This window comes from Watersipora subatra, unplaced genomic scaffold (assembly GCF_963576615.1).
Source record: "Watersipora subatra unplaced genomic scaffold, tzWatSuba1.1 SCAFFOLD_72, whole genome shotgun sequence".
NCBI classification, from domain to species: Eukaryota; Metazoa; Bryozoa; class Gymnolaemata; order Cheilostomatida; family Watersiporidae; genus Watersipora; species Watersipora subatra.
The window spans coordinates 487,309-494,007 of NW_027045430.1; positions in this window are offsets into that span (position 1 = coordinate 487,309).

Sequence of the window (6,699 nt, forward strand, 5' to 3'; positions counted from 1 at the left end):
GTGAAAAATGTAAATTTCCAATTTCAACCAAACATGCTAGAAATGCTTCAATTGAGCTAATTAGCTTATTGTGAGAATATTAAAAACGTCTGACAAAACTGAAAAATGTAAATTTCCAATTTCAACCAAACATGCTAGAAATGCTCCAATTGAGCTAATTAGCTTATTGTTTGAATATTACAAACGTCTGACAAACATGATAAATATAAATTTCCAATTTCAACCAAACATGCTAGAAATGCTCTAACTGAGCTAATTAGCTTATTGTGAGAATATTACAAACGTCTGACAAAACTAAAAAATGTAAATTTCCAATTTCAACCAAACATGCTAGAAATGCTCAAATTGCGCAAATAAGCCTACTGTAGGAATTTTACAAACGTCTGACAAAACTGAAAAATGTAAATTTCCAATTTCAACCAATTATGCTAGAAATGCTCCAATTGAGCTAATTAGCTTATTGTGAGAATATTGCAATTGTCTGACAAAAGTGAAAAATGTAAATTTCCAATTTCAACCACACATGCTAGAAATGCTCTAATTGAGCTAATTAGCTAATTGTGAGAATATTGCAATTGTTTGACAAAAGTGAAAAAGGTAAATTTCCAATTTCAACCAAACATGCTAGAAATGCTCCAATTGAGCTAATTAGCTTATTGTGTGAATATTAAAAACGTCTGACAAAACTGAAAAATGTAATTTTCCAATTTCAACCAAACATGCTAGAAATGCTCCAATTGAGCTAATTAGCTTATTGTGAGAATATTACAAACGTCTGACAAACATGAAAAATGTAAATTTCCAATTTCAACCAAACATGCTAGAAATGCTCCAATTGAGCTAATTAGCTTATTGTGAGAATATTGCAATTGTCTGACAAAAGTGAAAAATGTAAATTTCCAATTTCAACCAAACATGCTAGAAATGCTCCAATTGAGCTAATTAGCTTATTGTGAGAATATTACAAACGTCTGGCTAAAGTGAAAAATGTAAATTTCCAATTTCAACCAAACATGCTAGAAATGCTCCAATTGAGCTAATTAGCTTATTGTGAGAATATTACAAACGTCTGACAAAACTGAAAAATGTAAATTTCCAATTTCAACCAAACATGCTAGAAATGCTCCAATTGAGATAATTAGCTTATTGTGAGAATATTGCAATTGTCTGACAAAAGTGAAAAATGTAAATTTCCAATTTCAACCAAACATGCTAGAAATGCTCCAATTGAGCTAATTAGCTTATTGTGAGAATATTAAAAACGTCTGACAAAACTGAAAAATGTAATTTTCCAATTTCAACCAAACATGCTAGAAATGCTCCAATTGAGCTAATTAGCTTATTGTGAGAATATTACAAACGTCTGACAAAACTGAAAAATGTAAATTTCCAATTTCAACCAAACATGCTAGAAATGCTCCAATTGAGATAATTAGCTTATTGTGAGAATATTGCAATTGTCTGACAAAAGTGAAAAATGTAAATTTCCAATTTCAACCAAACATGCTAGAAATGCTCTAATTGAGCTAATTAGCTTATTGTGAGAATATTACAAACGTCTGACAAAACCGAAAAAAAATGTAAATTTCCAATTTCAACCAAACATGCTAGAAATGCTCAAATTGCGCAAATAAGCCTACTGTAGGAATTTTACAAACGTCTGACAAAACTGAAAAATGTAAATTTCCAATTTCAACCAAACATGCTAGAAATGCTCCAATTGAGCTAATTAGCTTATTGTGAGAATATTACAAACGTCTGACAAAAGTGAAAAATGTAAATTTCCAATTTCAACCAAACATGCTAGAAATGCTCCAATTGAGCTAATTAGCTTATTGTGAGAATATTACAAACGTCTGACGAACATGATAAATATAAATTTCCAATTTCAACCAAACATGCTAGAAATGCTCCAATTGAGCTAATTAGCTTATTGTGAGAATATTACAAACGTCTGACAAAACTGAAAAATGTAAATTTCCAATTTCAACCAAACATGCTAGAAATGCTCAAATTGCGCAAATAAGCCTACAGGAGGAATTTTACAAACGTCTGACAAAACTGAAAAATGTAAATTTCTAATTTCAACCAAACATGCTAGAAATGCTCCAATTGAGCTAATTAGCTTATTGTGAGAATATTACAAACGTCTGACAAAACTGAAAAATGTAAATTTCCAATTTCAACCAAACATGCTAGAAATGCTCCAATTGAGATAATTAGCTTATTGTGAGAATATTGCAATTGTCTGACAAAAGTGAAAAATGTAAATTTCCAATTTCAACCAAACATGCTAGAAATGCTCCAATTGAGCTAATTAGCTTATTGTGAGAATATTAAAAACGTCTGACAAAACTGAAAAATGTAATTTTCCAATTTCAACCAAACATGCTAGAAATGCTCCAATTGAGCTAATTAGCTTATTGTGAGAATATTACAAACGTCTGACAAAACTGAAAAATGTAAATTTCCAAGTTCAACCAAACATGCTAGAAATGCTCCAATTGAGCTAATTAGCTTATTGTGAGAATATTGCATTTGTCTGACAAAAGTGAAAAATGTAAATTTCCAATTTCAACCAAACATGCTGGAATTGCTCCAATTGAGCTAATTAGCTTATTGTGAGAATATTAAAAACGTCTGACAAAACTGAAAAATGTAAATTTCCAATTTCAACCAAACATGCTAGAAATGCTCCAATTGAGCTAATTAGCTTATTGTGAGAATATTACAAACGTCTGACAAACATGATAAATATAAATTTCCAATTTCAACCAAACATGCTAGAAATGCTCTAATTGAGCTAATTAGCTTATTGTGAGAATATTACAAACGTCTGACAAAACTAAAAAATGTAAATTTCCAATTTCAACCAAACATGCTAGAAATGCTCAAATTGCGCAAATAAGCCTACTGTAGGAATTTTACAAACGTCTGACAAAACTGAAAAATGTAAATTTCCAATTTCAACCAAACATGCTAGAAATGCTCCAATTGAGCTAATTAGCTTATTGTGAGAATATTGCAATTGTCTGACAAAAGTGAAAAATGTAAATTTCCAATTTCAACCACACATGCTAGAAATGCTCTAATTGAGCTAATTAGCTTATTGTGAGAATATTACAAACGTCTGACAAAACTGAAAAATGTGAATTTCCAATTTCAACCAAACATGCTAGAAATGCTCAAATTGCGCAAATAAGCCTACTGTAGGAATTTTACAAACGTCTGACAAAACTGAAAAATGTAAACTTCCAATTTCAACCAAATATGCTAGAAATGCTCCAATTGAGCTAATTAGCTTATTGTGAGAATATTACAAACGTCTGACAAAACTGAAAAATGTAAATTTCCAATTTCAACCAAACATGCTAGAAATGCTCCAATTGAGCTAATTAGCTTATTGTGAGAATATTACAAACGTCTGACAAACATGATAAATATAAATTTCCAATTTCAACCAAACATGCTAGAAATGCTCTAATTGAGCTAATTAGCTTATTGTGAGAATATTACAAACGTCTGACAAAACTAAAAAATGTAAATTTCCAATTTCAACCAAACATGCTAGAAATGCTCAAATTGCGCAAATAAGCCTACTGTAGGAATTTTACAAACGTCTGACAAAACTGAAAAATGTAAATTTCCAATTTCAACCAAACATGCTAGAAATGCTCCAATTGAGCTAATTAGCTTATTGTGAGAATATTGCAATTGTCTGACAAAAGTGAAAAATGTAAATTTCCAATTTCAACCACACAGGCTAGAAATGCTCTAATTGAGCTAATTAGCTTATTGTGAGAATATTACAAACGTCTGACAAAACTGAAAAATGTGAATTTCCAATTTCAACCAAACATGCTAGAAATGCTCAAATTGCGCAAATAAGCCTACTGTAGGAATTTTACAAACGTCTGACAAAACTGAAAAATGTAAATTTCCAATTTCAACCAAACATGCTAGAAATGCTCCAATTGAGCTAATTAGCTTATTGTGAGAATATTGCAATTGTCTGACAAAAGTGAAAAATGTAAATTTCCAATTTCAACCAAACATGCTAGAAATGCTTCAATTGAGCTAATTAGCTTATTGTGAGAATATTAAAAACGTCTGACAAAACTGAAAAATGTAAATTTCCAATTTCAACCAAACATGCTAGAAATGCTCCAATTGAGCTAATTAGCTTATTGTGAGAATATTACAAACGTCTGACAAAAGTGAAAAATGTAAATTTCCAATTTCAACCAAACATGCTAGAAATGCTCCAATTGAGCTAATTAGCTTATTGTGAGAATATTGCAATTGTCTGACAAAAGTGAAAAATGTAAATTTCCAATTTCAACCAAACATGCTAGAAATGCTCCAATTGAGCTAATTAGCTTATTGTGAGAATATTACAAACGTCTGACAAAAGTGAAAAATGTAAATTTCCAATTTCAACAAAACATGCTAGAAATGCTCCAATTGAGCTAATTAGCTAATTGTGAGAATATTGCAATTGTTTGACAAAAGTGAAAAAGGTAAATTTCCAATTTCAACCAAACATGCTAGAAATGCTCCAATTGAGCTAATTAGCTTATTGTGAGAATATTAAAAACGTCTGACAAAACTGAAAAATGTAATTTTCCAATTTCAACCAAACATGCTAGAAATGCTCCAATTGAGCTAATTAGCTTATTGTGAGAATATTACAAACGTCTGACAAACATGAAAAATGTAAATTTCCAATTTCAACCAAACATGCTAGAAATGCTCCAATTGAGCTAATTAGCTTATTGTGAGAATATTACAAACGTCTGACAAACATGATAAATATAAATTTCCAATTTCAACCACACATGCTAGAAATGCTCTAATTGAGCTAATTAGCTTATTGTGAGAATATTACAAACGTCTGACAAAACTGAAAAATGTGAATTTCCAATTTCAACCAAACATGCTAGAAATGCTCAAATTGCGCAAATAAGCCTACTGTAGGAATTTTACAAACGTCTGACAAAACTGAAAAATGTAAATTTCCAATTTCAACCAAATATGCTAGAAATGCTCCAATTGAGCTAATTAGCTTATTGTGAGAATATTACAAACGTCTGACAAAACTGAAAAATGTAAATTTCCAATTTCAACCAAACATGCTAGAAATGCTCCAATTGAGCTAATTAGCTTATTGTGAGAATATTGCAATTGTCTGACAAAAGTGAAAAATGTAAATTTCCAATTTCAACCAAACATGCTAGAAATGCTTCAATTGAGCTAATTAGCTTATTGTGAGAATATTAAAAACGTCTGACAAAACTGAAAAATGTAAATTTCCAATTTCAACCAAACATGCTAGAAATGCTCCAATTGAGCTAATTAGCTTATTGTGAGAATATTACAAACGTCTGGCTAAAGTGAAAAATGTAAATTTCCAATTTCAACCAAACATGCTAGAAATGCTCCAATTGAGCTAATTAGCTTATTGTGAGAATATTACAAACGTCTGACAAAACTGAAAAATGTAAATTTCCAATTTCAACCAAACATGCTAGAAATGCTCCAATTGAGATAATTAGCTTATTGTGAGAATATTGCAATTGTCTGACAAAAGTGAAAAATGTAAATTTCCAATTTCAACCAAACATGCTAGAAATGCTCCAATTGAGCTAATTAGCTTATTGTGAGAATATTAAAAACGTCTGACAAAACTGAAAAATGTAATTTTCCAATTTCAACCAAACATGCTAGAAATGCTCCAATTGAGCTAATTAGCTTATTGTGAGAATATTACAAACGTCTGACAAAACTGAAAAATGTAAATTTCCAATTTCAACCAAACATGCTAGAAATGCTCCAATTGAGATAATTAGCTTATTGTGAGAATATTGCAATTGTCTGACAAAAGTGAAAAATGTAAATTTCCAATTTCAACCAAACATGCTAGAAATGCTCTAATTGAGCTAATTAGCTTATTGTGAGAATATTACAAACGTCTGACAAAACCGAAAAAAAATGTAAATTTCCAATTTCAACCAAACATGCTAGAAATGCTCAAATTGCGCAAATAAGCCTACTGTAGGAATTTTACAAACGTCTGACAAAACTGAAAAATGTAAATTTCCAATTTCAACCAAACATGCTAGAAATGCTCCAATTGAGCTAATTAGCTTATTGTGAGAATATTACAAACGTCTGACAAAAGTGAAAAATGTAAATTTCCAATTTCAACCAAACATGCTAGAAATGCTCCAATTGAGCTAATTAGCTTATTGTGAGAATATTACAAACGTCTGACGAACATGATAAATATAAATTTCCAATTTCAACCAAACATGCTAGAAATGCTCCAATTGAGCTAATTAGCTTATTGTAAGAATATTACAAACGTCTGACAAAACTGAAAAATGTAAATTTCCAATTTCAACCAAACATGCTAGAAATGCTCAAATTGCGCAAATAAGCCTACAGTAGGAATTTTACAAACGTCTGACAAAACTGAAAAATGTAAATTTCTAATTTCAACCAAACATGCTAGAAATGCTCCAATTGAGCTAATTAGCTTATTGTGAGAATATTACAAACGTCTGACAAAACTGAAAAATGTAAATTTCCAATTTCAACCAAACATGCTAGAAATGCTCCAATTGAGCTAATTAGCTTATTGTGAGAATATTACAAACGTCTGACAAAACTGAAAAATGTAAATTTCCAATTTCAACC